This window comes from Anabrus simplex, chromosome 1 (genome assembly GCF_040414725.1).
Source record: "Anabrus simplex isolate iqAnaSimp1 chromosome 1, ASM4041472v1, whole genome shotgun sequence".
Classification (NCBI taxonomy): domain Eukaryota; kingdom Metazoa; phylum Arthropoda; class Insecta; order Orthoptera; family Tettigoniidae; genus Anabrus; species Anabrus simplex.
The window spans coordinates 1,156,780,873-1,156,795,734 of NC_090265.1; the positions used below are offsets into that span (position 1 = coordinate 1,156,780,873).

Here is a 14,862-nt window from a genome sequence, read left to right on the forward strand (position 1 = left end):
CAGCATTTGCCTGGTGTGGACATGGAAAAACCATCTTCAGGACTCACCTAACTTAGCTACGTACTGAACAGTCGAGTGAAATCTCCTTCTGCCAACAAATGCAAATTTAAGAAGGGGAAGAGGGCAGAGAGTGATAGCCGAGTGACATCAATACTGGCTTCTGACCAAAGCGGCCGCGATTCGAATTCCGATCAATGAAATATCATGTTCCTGTGGTTCGGATTCCATGTAAAACTGGAGGTCCCGTAACTATAATCATTATATAAGGACAACAAGCTTATTTGCGAACGTAAAAGGGCCTTGTGATCAAACAGTGATATTCTCTTAACAATAAACAGTGTAATGAAAACTTGTTATCCCACGAGAGAAATGACAGACATATTTACTACCTCCTGCAGTGAATACCAACCGCATCAACGGGTAAAACTGGGTATTCAATGTTTTGTTTACCGATGGTGCGAAACCAGACGAGATCATTGAGCTAAATGCGAACTGAAGATCGTAGTGGCGCTTAGTACGTTTAAAGAGACTCGTAGACTGAACGCTAAAATCCATAATAGCCACTAATGCATAATATATATATCGTCGATGAAACGGCAATATGTCGTAACGCTCAATTTAAGCGAAACTGATATTTTGCCATTTTGAGCCTTGTGGTTTTATTTAACACCTTCAATAAAAATGCCATACACCTTAAAGGAATATGTAGTCTATATTATATTTTCATGGAAAACAAAATGTAGTACACCTGGTGATGTGTTTATCCAGTGACAAAATGTCAGAATCCAATAGGGAACATGCATGATCCGGGGTTTTAATTAAAAATATGCTAATCTGATCCAAAATTTCACGCAGAATTCAAAAATGTGATCAGAATGTACAAATAATAACTCCAAACATGATAAAAATCTACGAAAATGTCACGTCACGCAAGTACGCGATCTCATTGGTCTGACGTCATCGTACAGGTTGACTGAATTAGCAGACGAAATAACACATAGTGTGCTGTGAGAAGCAGGATACATTTCGCGTATTTCTACTTCACGTTAGTGTCTGGTATGGTTAAACTCAAGGTCTATACATTGGATAATAATCTGAGTGGTATATTTTAGACTAAAAATGAATCCTGCGCAGACAGTGAGGCAGAAAACTTATAAATGGTGTATAGTTCCGATGTGCAATAGCACATCGCATACCATACCAAACAAATTGTTTATAAACGTTCCAAAGACGCTAAAACTAGGGAGAAATGAATTTTGGCGAGCCGGAGAAATGCTGGTGGTATATCGGAAAAGTCTACAGTTTATTTTTTTGAAGATTTTTTTTTGCTAGGGGCTTTACGTCGCACCGACACAGATAGGTCTTATGGCGACGATGGGATAGGAAGGCCTAGGAGTTGAAATGAAGCGGCCGTGGCCTTAATTAAGGTACAGCCCCAGCATTTGCCTGGTGTGAAAATGGGAAACCACGGAAAACCATCTTCAGGCCTGCCGATAGTGGGATTCGAACCTACTATCTCCCGGATGCAAGCTCACAGCCGCTTTTGAAGATTTTAACGTAAGATGAATTTGTTTGAATTTTCAAATCACTTTTCCATGTCAGCTGTTCTAGTGGTAAAACTTAAAATTTTAATGTATGATGCTTTATTTAAATGCTTCAATTACATCTTGGAATATGAAAGTAATAAACAGTGCATTAAATAATGCTGGTTATTAAAGTATTCTCCAAACCTAACCTATGTTTCGGGTGATCCATGTCAAGATAATAAATCAAAGGGGTTATGAACCATTTTGACAGCTCTACTTCTACCAATATATCTTGGCATGGGACAGTTATGTATGTCTTTATTGAAGAGCTTAATTGGTTAAGAAATGTAGGCTATATCTAAATACTCTATAATGTAACGAAGAATAGGCGTGTACATCATGAAAGGAAACAACGTGAATTTAACAAATGTATAACTCTACACAAAACCAATGCTTGTCTGTTGGGGTCTTATAAGTTAACAATGCTCAATTATAATAATTATCATAATATTAATGAAATAAATAACATAATTGCACACAGGTGAAAATAGTGATGTAGGTGTTTAAAATATCCAACTTAGCCTAAGTTTTAGGTTATACAAGCCAAGTCAATAAACCGAAGGGTAAAAATACCGCGCGAGTTGGCCGTGCGGTTAGGAGCGCGCAGCTGTGAGCTCGCATCCGGGAGATAGTGGGTTTTGACCCCCACTGCCGGCAGCCCTGAAGATGGTTTTCCGTGGTTTCCCATTTTCACACAAGGCAAATGCGGAGGCTGTACCTAAGGCCACGGCCGCTTTGTTCCCATTCCTAGGCCTTTCCTGTCCCATCGTCACCATAAGACCTATATGTGACGGTGTGAAGTAAAGCAAAAAAAAAAAAAAAAGTAAAAGTCACAGCACCCAAAGACATTCCTGTATTGAGCGACTAAAATGTCACCAGGACACTTCTTTCCTGATATGCTCAGCTTGTTAAAAGCCAAATGTAATTAATGTTATTGGCTTCACGCCCCGCTAACTACGTCTACGATTTTCGGAGACGCCGATGTGCAGGAATTTAGTCCTGCAGGAGTTCTTTTACGTGCCAGTAAATCTACCGACACGAGGCTGACGTATTTGAGCACCTTCAACTACCACCGGACTGAACCAGGATCGAACCTGCCAAGTCGGGGTCAGAAGGCCAGCACCTCAACAGTCTGAACCACTCAGCCCGACTTGTGAAAACTAGATGAAGTCATATTTATCTTTATCATGTTTAACTTTTTCCCTCCACAAAGATATTTAATTCTCTTTCATGGGCCCCGGAAGTGGGTAGGCCAGTTGTCCCAACCATAAATATATATATATATTTATTTTTTTTGGGAATAATAGATTATAGCCCTATAGTACTATGCTCTTTCTTTCTTTCCTTCTTTCTTTCTTTCTTAATCAGTTTATCCTTCAGGGTTGGTTTTCTCTCGGACTCAGCGAGGGATTTCACCTCTACCACTTCAAGGGCAGTGTCCTGGAACGTGAGACTTTGAGTATGGTGATGAAACTGGTGAGGAGGGCCATTACCTCGCCCAGGCTGCCTCACCTGTTATGCTCAACAGGGGCCTTGTTGGAGGATGGGAGGATCGGAAGGGATAGACAAGGAAGAGGGAAGGAAACGGCCGTGGCCGTAGGTGCCTGGAGGAGAAGTAGGAAAATACGAAAAACCACTTCGAGGATGGCTACTCAGTTGACCTCCCGAGGCTGAGTAGACCCCGTTCCAGCCCTCGTACTATTTGTTTTCAACTTTCATGGCAGAACCGGGAATCGAAACCGGGCCTCCGGGAGTGGCACACATTAACCACTACACCACAGAAGCGGACTATGTTATGTTATGTTAGTGCTGAAATCCGATTTCTTACTTTACTAATGCTGAAAGCCTGAAAATGTAATGTTATTCTTTAATAGGGGAATCAGTCTAGAAGGAAATGTTGCAAGTGATGTGATATCTATCCAGGTTCGTTGTTATCCTAATACTATGGGTTACAGTACATTGCACGTATATAAAAGACGCCACTTACAAACTTGCTTGTTATCCGCGAATTTCTGCGGCCACAAAAGTCACACATTTCAAGAATGATGACATCTACACATGGTAGATTGTCTGACTGTGCTGTTTTGAACCTTTCTTCTGTCATTTCGAAGTTATTCGCGATCATGAATAATAAACAATCGGCTTCTAGCAACGGCTGATGCACAGCGGCTGGTAGAGCTCCATGCGGTACTGGATCGTGACGTCACAGCGGGCCGCTTACGTCAGAGGCCGTTTCACTCGCCTTGCGGAAAGGCACTATTAAATATTTTTTTAATGGTAGAAAACAAGGCAACATACCACAATGTAATACGTTTACGTACTATTTCATTGGTGTACTTTTCAAAAAAAAAAATATTTTTGAAGATGATGCATGTTCCCAATTGCTGTTTCATGGACGATATGTATGCGTGAATATGACTTTCAGGCATTTCTAAGCATCGTTTGCACATTCTCTTCTGTCTTTTAATAGAAAAGTTTTTCAAAATAAGAAACTACGCACAGAATATACGTTCTAATGAAACAAAGTATATTTAGAAAAAATGCATTAAAGAGATCACACTCACCAAGGTACGGAAAGAGCACCAAAAGTATATGCCCGTAACTCTGTGGCGGAAAATTATTTTTTGCATATTAGTTCCACGGTTTGACTCCTCTCGTCTGCATACCAGAAACTAGCAGACACTGGAAGAAAGGACAAATCAAACATAAAGACCAAATGAATCAAAACACTGAAAAGTAACAATATAAAAGTCGATTACCCTCCAGTCTCTACAGCAGAAGAAACTCTAGAGACGTTTTATAAATTTTATGAGGAACTCTAGATCATACTTTACAAAATAAATTTACTATTATTTTGGTCAAAAAATGCTTTAGTCTAAAATTCACATGGACGCAGGTTGTAAATTCTGTATATCATGATATACTTCATACGCTAACTAGCTTACAATGAAAGGTTTCCAGAAATAAACAAGCATAGGCTACAACTTGAGGTCATGATCATATGCGATTTGAAAGTCAATACGAGTGTGGTTGGATTTCGGGCTAAAGTTATCCCGGGTTTATTTTCTCACAAGCATGATAATATAAAGTGCAGCTGACATTAATGAAGCAGCCTATTAATAACACACACACACACACACACACACACACACACACACACACACACACACACACACACACACACACACACACACACACACACACACACACGCGCGCGCGCGCGCGCACACGCACACGCGCACACGCACACGCACACGCGCACACAAGTATAGTCCGATTACCTTGATGCCCTTCTCCCTACACGAAGCAATAAGGTCAGTTCAACACTTTACTAATATCGTTATCATGGAGCTCCTCCAGCGAGCACCTGGTACAAATTCATTTGCATGGCACGCTTCCTCATATACGTCTGCGGCCAAGTCACGTGGAACTGTTTCTTTGTGTCTAGTGTACGTGTTAAATATGGATAACTAATAAGAGTTGACGTCACAAAGCGTATTGTCATTGAAAGAGACTGTGGCAGCACACAGATGTAAGATTGTCATACTAAGGATAACTATTAGACTTTAGTTCCATATGTAGGTCACAGAAACAGAGTTAAATCAAGCCCTTCGTCAGGGCTCGAAACTTAGCGACTTCTAGGTGATATATAGCAAACATACGTCGAGATTATACGTATGAATGTTTCATAAAGAGCAATCTAAATTACACAATCTTAACTCCTTTGAAACAAAGTACGGTAACTTAAAACTAGTCTTCAATGTTGCTGTACCGGGAGGAACACCTCTACGCCGCGCATTCAAAAAGAGCGGCTAAAAGAACTCCTCTATCAATCAATTGTGAAAACAATAATACAACAAGTTAGAACTTTAATCAGAAAATGTCACCACCGAAATATTTTGTAAAATTATTGTGCAGTTGCCTAACCTGAGTGAATTTATCCTTGTTTTGTCTAACATTCATCAAGAAGTTTGGACATTTTTTCACAGAGGACACCACTAAAAACTAATGTTCATGCACCCTGGTGCGAAGGAAAAGAACTTATGATTTAAAGAAATTTCGTATTACGAGGTTTTTTTAACTAATTGATGTTCATTTATTTTTGGGTTGGCAATATTTACCTTTTCTTTCCGCCAGTTTTGAATCCAACCAATCACTAATTTCTGTAATTAACTTTCCACCTATCACAGGCTTCTTCTCCGATTCTGAGTGTTACTTTTGAAACCTACCAATACAATTCAGAGGGTGGCTTGATTAATCGTGAATGATCTCGAACCTTCCCTACGGGTTTATAAACTGCGGCTTTTCTCGTTTCTTGGCCAAGTGATCGTCATCTTAATGAGCGTGTGTGTCAAAGCAGGAGGCGGGCGACCTCTTTCATCGGTCAGCAGTACATCAACAAGGTAATGGCCACATAACATCTTTATTTTTTGCTTACTCCGCAGTTTAACCCGAGAGAAAGGTCCGAATCTTTAACTTTGTAACCAACTTTTCTAAAATGTAAATCTTCTTTGGGCTAATGTCAAAATTTCATAAATCTTTAACTGTAAATCGGGGATATAGAGTGAAGTACCCTCTCGAACTCCCCTTCATCTTGATTTGAGGTGCCACGTTTTTGTAAGCTTTCGTATCTGCAATGTATTAAAGTTTCTTCCATGCGTGCTACCTCAGTAGTTTGGGAATAGCCCCTGTTTCGTCGGCCAAACGCCCTATAAGTTTAAAATTTTTGGAGCTTAGTCTTCGCCTCCATTCAAATTGTACTCGGGCCGTTTATTTAACCTGCTCTTTTTCACTAAGGCCCTGTAGGTTGGGTACTAGATACCTCTGTGTAATAAGATTTATATTTGTAAATAGTGCCTTATAAGGACAGAGATTATCAGATTTTCATGCAATGTTGCCTTGAGTAGGCTTGAGAAACTGAGAGCCTGTTAGCTCTTTTTCAAAGTTGTTGTATGATTAATGAATGCCACTTGAAGGCTAGATGATGTAATGTTGGAAGCAAGTGCTCTTTGAATTAGGGGATTTCGGCCCTTGTATAAATTTGTGCTCTTTTGTAAATTTGAGCTAGTAGCTCAGGAAAAGTAAAGTAAGGGCTTGAAGCCCACGATCTGTTAATACCACTAATCTTGTCCTTCCTAGACTTGTTTAATGTTTGCTACTTGTACCTGTAAAAAGTGTTAAGTTTGAAGTTTTTGAAAATATAACCTTCAATTCTTGACATTGTAGTTAGACCTATTCACCCCGGCACCTTCTTTCACCTCTGCGTACCACAGATTCCCCGGAACAGTTGCAACAACAATCAAGCAACTGAAACCATTTTATCACACTGCAAAACAAAGGTTTCTCAGCTAATCAGCACACTGTGAATTTGGAAAAGAGTTAAGCATATCTAATCTCTGAAGCCGAGGATCAATATAAAGTATCACTTAAATGGAGTAACGCCAGAACAGCACTTTCATAGAGGGAATACAACAACCACGGCTCAAAGGCAAATGCACATTAACTAGAAAGATTACGAGAATTCCTTACTAGTCCAACTATATTTACATAATACATACATACATACATACATACATACATACATACATACATACATACATACATACATACATACATACATACATACATACATACATACATACATACTTACATACATACAGTACATAGAGAATAATTCGAAATTCAATGCAAATTTACGAAATGATGCTAGGGCATAATTAATAACTATTTTACCGCATCAATCGCGTCAGGAATAGAACGTCATTTAAATTGCCTTGAAAGCGGACTGTTCCAATTTGAGGCGTGATATTTCTTTCCTGACCTTTCCCTCACTTTTCTGAGATACGTACTAATGTAGATTAAGCCCAGTTTTACGGCCAGATGTACAGTACTTCCTAGCGCCAACCCTATGTAGAGGGGACGTGTTCAGTGCTGCATGTTTCTGTGGTGATTGGAAGTGTGTTGTGTTGTATGTACACAAATGAAGATGAGCATTTAGACGATTACAAACATCCGAACCTCCGAGCCATAGGAGTTAACCAATCGTACCTAAAATTACTGGCCAGGCTGGGAATCGAACCCGGGGTCCTATAAATCGAAGACCACGACGGTGGCCATTCATCCAAGAAATAACTTACGATAATATAAGAAATACCGGTACTTTAATAGCTGAAGAGGTAGAGGAGTGGTAGGAAGAATTATTTTGAAAAAAGAACAGTCAAAACTGAATCTTCATATGCACCGGTGGAACGTCAGACATTAACGATTTCGGGCTCACTCCCGAGGAAGAATCAATTCTCCTACAGAAAAGAGGTGACAAGCCACTTAAACACGGAGATTAAAGCTGAACGCGCGACGCCAAAAGGAGTTGCTAACCCATCCCATGGGCCAGTGCAGCATAAGTAGGAAATCCAATGTACGAGATTCTGGACGGAAGGGAACTTCAATAAGAATAGGCCAATATGTGATCTCCCATGAAGCATAGAAATCAGAATGGGAACTAAATCCCTCCCACGAAAAGAAAATAACCTGAAAAGATAAACAGAGAAATAAATTAGGATCATGCTTCCAATATATTTATCTAGCATTATATGCACCAGTAAAATCTGGTACATACGTGTAAAATCTATAATAATAATAATAATAATAATAATAATAATAATAATAATAATAATAATAAATAATATATTTTACTGGTACAGATCAGATTACACTGATTTAGGATCGACAAAGCACATAACTAATCATCTAGATCAAGTTGCTCAAGTAAATGTTATAGCAAATTGAGTCGATGAATAATCCTATAGCGTCGGTCCAACCTCTTACTCGGAGGTCCCGGGTTCGATTCCTGTCCAGGTCAGGGATTTTTACCTGGATCTGAGAGCTGGTTCGAGGTCCACTCAGCCTACGAGATTACAATTGAGGAGCTACTTGACAGTGAGATAGCGGCCCCATCTAGAAAGCGAAAAATAACCTGAGGGAGGATTCGTCGTGCTCACCAAACGTCACCTCATAATTTGCAAGCCTTTGGGCTGAGCAGCGGCCACTTGGTAGACTATGGCCCTTCGGGGCTGTTGTGACATGGCTAGGGGGAATACACTAATTGTTTTCAATTTGCTTTACACGTCGCACCGACACAGATATGTCTTATGGCGACGATGGGATAGGAGTAGGAAGGAAGCGATCGCGGCCTTAATTAAGGTACAGACTCAGCATTTGTCTGGTGTGAAAATGGGAAACATCGGAAAACCATCTTCAGGGCTGCCGACAGTGGGGTTCGAACTCACTATCTTCTGGATGCAAGCTCACAGCTGCGCATCCCTTACCTCACGGCCAACTCGCCCGGTGGGGAATAAACTTATAAATTGCTAAATCACTTACCAAGCAAATGTTATTTATAAGTGGTAAAGCGGCAAATACTGTACTTGATCTAATATAGACTACTGATTGACGGTCTCACAATTAATGCTCCTTAAAAACCGTATCATTACCAAAATATAATTGGGTAGATACTGGTCCCACTACATTTAAATTTTATTTGTGTAAGGTAGGCCCATGTGATGTGGTATTACCTAGTTTCTAGAAATGATGCTTTGTAGTACCAGTTTTTGGATGCATTTTATTTTAATATCTTTGATGTTATGTTTCTTACACGATCAAATAAATAAATAAATAAATAAATAAATAAATAAATAAATAAATAAATAAATAAATAAATAAATAAATAAATAAATAAATAAATAAATAAATAAATAAATAAATAAATAAATAAATAAATAAATAAATATACCTGTATAGGAGTAAAGGAAAATAATATTTTTAGAATGCCGTAATTCAGTTCATGATTGACATTGGACTAAGTTCTTAAAGCGAATCGTGTGAAGGATAATTCAAAGTGTCAAGGATAGGAAAAAAAGAAAGAAAGAGAGATCTTGATCGCAATAATTGGGGCAAGAGAAACGAAAAGAAGGTACGTAGAAGAAAAGTGACATAGCAAACATGGCTGGGATGGTCCGACTCCACGCGAGTGCAAAAGGTTGTAGAGACGCAAGTGAGAGCGTCTCCAGTCATCCTCGCTGTAAATTAAGAATTAAGAGAGTGATAAATCCTTAAGGACAGTATTAGGAAAAAAGCGAAAAGTAAAGCGGTTAATAATGTATTCGAGAAGTGATTTGGAAAAATCACGGAAACTGGTGAAAACTATATCCCACGTTGCTTAGCTTACATGAGGAATGTTACCATAGTCTTAGAAGTAAAGCCTGAGAACAGTGACAACCTGCACTTTCACTTAGGGTTAGCGACCATCGGCATGAAGAAAGGACAGGCTGGACTACAAGCGTATCAAGCAGTGGAGCCAACCAACCTACTCGGTCAGTGAAAGTCAGTGAGTGCGCCCTAGGAGGCACTTAGCGAACAAGTGTAAAATAGACCATCGCCGTCTCCCATGCTCATAAAAGCAGATGGCAACGAACATGCTCATAAAAGCAGATGGCAACGAATGACAAAGACATTAAGGATACCGTCACCCTAACTAGCTTGACAAGCTGGCCAAAGACATTTCCACCGAGCGAGTGGCTGCTTGGTTTGAGTCACGTAGATGTCAGCTTGCATTAGGGACATAGTGGGTTCGACGCACACCCCCCCACCCCCCCTCGGCAGCCCTGAAGATTGATTTTCCGTGGCTTCCCATTTTCACATCAAGCAAATGCTGTGGTATCTTAAGGCCAAGGACGCTTTCTTCCTACTCCTAGCCCTTTCCTACCTCATCGATGCCATAAGATCTATCTGTCGGTGCGACGAAAAGTCAACTGAAAAAATATCCATCTACATCAACTTGTACAGTGTCGTTACAAAGTATTTTTCTTTTTAGAAAGCCGGAAGTGTCGACTTTAACGCAGGTATACTGAAAGGTGAAATGGCCAAACCAGACGAGGAAATAACGCGATCTCTAAGAAAGGAAAGATAATTATCATAGTGCAAATAGCTCATTTCTGCATTACTCGAAACTTCAAACGAAGACACTATAACCAAACTCCATGGCGCAACAGCTCCGAAGGGCCATGGCCTACCAAGCGACGGCTCCTTAGCCCGAAGGCCGGCAGATTGAGAGGTGTCGTAGCCGGCAAACGAATCCTCTCGGCCGCTATTCTTGACTCTAGACTGGGGCAAGGACATTACAGTCGTTGAAAAAATGTGTGAGCGCATGATACTGTATGTTCATCACACATTTATCAGCATTTTTTTTTTTTTTTTGCTAGGGGCTTTACGTCGCACCGACACAGATAGGTCTTATGGCGACGATGGGATGGGAAAGGCCTAGGAGTTGGAAGGAAGCGGCCGTGGCCTTAATTAAGGTACAGCCCCAGCATTTGCCTGGTGTGAAAATGGGAAACCACGGAAAACCATTTTCAGGGCTGCCGATAGTGGGATTCGAACCTACTATCTCCCGGATGCAAGCTCACAGCCGCGCGCCTCTACGCGCACGGCCAACTCGCCCGGTATCAGCATTTTAATTCACCTTCCATGTAGATACAAACTCTATGGAAACCCACAACAAACATACCCGTAAGTTCAATTGTTTTGTTAGAAAAGTCTACCTGCGAGTAACTTACGCATGCCATGTGCTCATTCATTTTTATTTAAGCAACTGTACAAAAGATCGAGATCTATGACTTATCTTCCCAGTAGAGTTGGAGATTGACACCACAACAAAATCAGATCTATCATTATCAAATTCGGCTGGCAAAGAGACCACAACAAAGCTTTTAAATCGGCGAGACTGCTACAAAAAGTGGGATTCCAATAATGACAGGCCCTGTTGAAGGCCGGTACTGATACTCTTGAAGTGGCTTTAAGCTAGGTTTTCAGCCCGCAGGCCGCATGTGGTGTTTGGTATTTCGCATCCCATCCAGCCTCCATGAAAACATGCCACAACTTAATTTTGTATTTTACCACCCAGTCGACTCAGAAGTCACTGCGATATCACTCTTATCGAGCTGATACAGTTTTTAATTAATGGCTATCGGGGGTCTTGCCCATTCAGCAAAAAACACTTTGAACAATGTTTCACGTGGCATGATTAAAATAATCACATCGAGCTCGATAGCTGCAGTCGCTTAAGTGCGGCCAGTATCCAGTAATCGGGAGATAGTGGGTTCGAGCCCCACTGTCGGCAGCTCTGAAGATGGTTTTCCGTGGTTTCCCATTTTCACACCAGGCAAATGCCGGGGCTGTACGTTAATTAAGGCCACGGCCGCTTCCTTCCACTTCCTAGGCCTTTCCTATCCCATCGTCGCCATAAGACATATCTGTGTCGGTGCGACGTACAGAAATAGAAAAAAAATAATCACACACATAGTTCGTTTGTTTTTATCCATAGCTGAAAAAAACACAAATGTTTTCAACATTTACAATCGATGAAACGAAATTATGGGAGCCTTCTGAGATCTTAATTTTTTTTAAAAAAGGCCAAAGGCAGGCATTTATACAAGTGGAAGCACATGCCTACATACGAGGCTTGCAGTGTTGTCTCAACTTGACTAATTTAAATAGCACATACGGATTTTACAATTGAGTAGATTATAAATGTAATGAAAACAAGCATTTGCAAAAAGAAAAAAAAGAAAAAAAAGAAAAAAAACAAAAAAAAAGGAATTTAACCTATAAAATCTGTGCGATCTTTAAATGTTTCTCCATGAATATACAGTACAATAGTAAACAAATTTACTGAAAAAAGTAAATGGAAATTTTAATTTAGGTGAGATACACGGATTGGTTTTTTTTTTTTGTTCTTGTACATTTTAGACAATCATTCAATTACTTTCACTGCACACCAAGTTATTAATTCTAAAATGTTTTGCTTCGATATTTTGTTGGAGTCGTGCAAATACAGAAAACGGAAAGAATGAAGTCTATTGTCTCGTCAAATCAAGTCGTGTAAAGAGATATACTATTGACGTTTGACGAGAAGTCGCGCGCATGCGCGGTAAGGGGAGCGGAGTGTAAGCATGGCTGTTGCGCCTGCGTCAATCTCAAGTCTCAAGACCTGATAACAAACATCGGTTCCGTTCGCGGTGATTCTTGTGGACTAAGGAGCTGCTTTGAAGTTTCAAACTGGTAGTGCAATTGCGCTGAAGTTACCCATTTACAGTAAGTACTGCATAAATGAACAGTTTAATAATCTCTTTCAGAAAGCTTATCACGATTAATGTTTGTAGCTTAGTATATTATCTGTTACTTGTGCGTACCTACAAGCTGCTGCGACTTCTCGTGAGACGCAGATAGTAGGAACAGGAAGGAGCACACAATAGGACGAATATAATGACAGATCACAATGAGTAGAGGGTGCAGTGGAAAGAGGACACAAGAACAAACGTGAAAGCATGTCCCTATCTCCCTACACATGACTTGTTTTCATATTATAAATGTTGAAATAGCCTACTTATAAATTGGAATGCTTATAAGCAGGGAACGGATTTATATGTAATAATAATTAATGAAAAATTCACATATATTTTTATTGAAATATATGGAATTATACATGGACTTGAAACTACAAGAAACGATCATTTATATTTAATACTAGCAGAAGTACCCGTTCTTCGTACGGGTTATCAGAAACTGGCTTTAGTTACTCATACTATCGGTGTGACCGACTTCATTAGATATTTATATCACTGGTGTATTTACTTAAGTACGTAGAAATTATTTGTCATGTTTGGAATTATAGTGTGTCTTCTTCTTCTTTTCTTCATGGGGGCCTCTAAATATTAGTTCCTAACTAGCGTCGACCTCTAAGATATTTTGCTACCATGTAATACCTTCATTCCCACGTAGATATACCTGCTCCCTTCACAAAGCTGCAGGTTTAGTGTAAGTATACTTCCGCTAGAGAGTACCACAAATATAAATACTATTGAATGTATTTGTTTGATCCGACATTTCGTAACTATTACAAATGATCAAGGAAATACGCGATGCATAAAAGAAACTGCTATAATTATCGAGAATTATAATTCTCAGGGCTTGTCACTCATGTCGCACATCATATAATGAATATGAGTATAAATGTTGAGACATTTTTTTCAAGTCATGGGCGCACCATCTTGACAATTGTGTACAGTATATATATATATATATATATATATTATGGTTATAATGAACGTAAAAGTGGACCAACATATCGGCACTAATAACATCAGTGATCCTACTACTCCATGATTTGATAGCAAATAGTTTAAACTATAGGTAACAGACTCCAAAAATGCTGAAACCTAAGCCAGTACGTAAAAACGGAGGCCCGTCGGCAACCGCTGGTCGCTGTACTACGGAGATCTCCGGGGCTATTATTTTTATACTTCACTCCCTTTCCATCCCCACCCAAAGGAGTGCTATGAGTGTCTTACACAACAATTTATTTTTTTCCAGATAGTAAGTCATAATGTGTATCAATTTTGGTTGGCAGCTATGCCCAAACGTACATGCAAAATCTAGCTGCTATACAATCCTGGAGCTGACGTTGCCATGGTTACGGCCGTTCGTTTCTTTATCCGATTCCTAGAGCAGGGAGAGTGTGGTTCCAATATCTCCATAACGGTTGGTTTTAGGGCCTTAAAACATGGTTTTCGGGCCCGAAGGGTTTGCCGAGTTTTGTTCTTTGCGTCAAGAGGCTTAAAATGAGATTTGTCTCGTCCTTGTACGACAAATTCGATTTCGCCCACTTTAGCCTATTATTTTAATTTTTTTTTTTTGCTTTACGTCGCACCGACACAGATAGGTCTTATGGCGACGATGGGGCAGGGAAGGGCTAGGAGTGGGAAGGAAGCGGCCGTGGCCTTAATTAAGGTACAGCCCCAGCATTTGCCTGGTGTGAAAATGGGAAACTACGGAAAATCATTTTCAGGGCTGCCGACAGTGGGGTTCGAACCTACTATCTCTCGAATACTAGATACTGACCGCACTTAAGCGACTGCAGCTATCGAGCTCGGTTTTTAATATTTTTATATCACCCCCCCGTCGCCCCCCGCTCGAATTGTTTTGAAAATAAAATACAGCCCATGTTACTCACTGGCAATGTAGCTTTCTATAGGTGAAGTAATTTTTAAAATCGGTTCAGTAGTTTTTGAGTCTATCCGTTACAAACAAATATACAAAATTTTCCTCTATATAATATTAGTATGTAAGTATAGATTACATCTCTACACACACGGTTACCGGCAGGAAGGGGATCCAGCCGTAAAACAGGGTCAAATCCACATTTGTGACACAGTTCGCACCC

At 40.0% G+C, this 14,862-nt stretch overlaps 1 protein-coding gene across 5 annotated transcripts in view; it reads right to left on the reverse strand.

Annotated features, from left to right (window-relative positions):
• The window catches only part of LOC136858128 (beta-1,4-N-acetylgalactosaminyltransferase bre-4), a 508,156-nt gene that overhangs the window by 253,212 nt on the left and 240,082 nt on the right, over positions 1 to 14,862 (reverse strand). For 2 of the 5 annotated variants that reach the window (XM_067137448.2, XM_067137445.2), the window contains exons 1-2: positions 4,868 to 4,987; positions 4,151 to 4,268 (exon numbers count right to left, since the gene is read on the reverse strand). The exons of 1 other annotated variant lie outside the window; for it this stretch is intronic. The gene's annotated coding sequence lies outside the window, so the exon portion shown is untranslated. Of the gene's footprint in view, positions 1 to 4,150; positions 4,269 to 4,867; positions 4,988 to 14,862 lie in introns of those variants that run through there. 2 more of the 5 variants (XM_067137444.2, XM_067137442.2) reach the window with 1 other exon arrangement.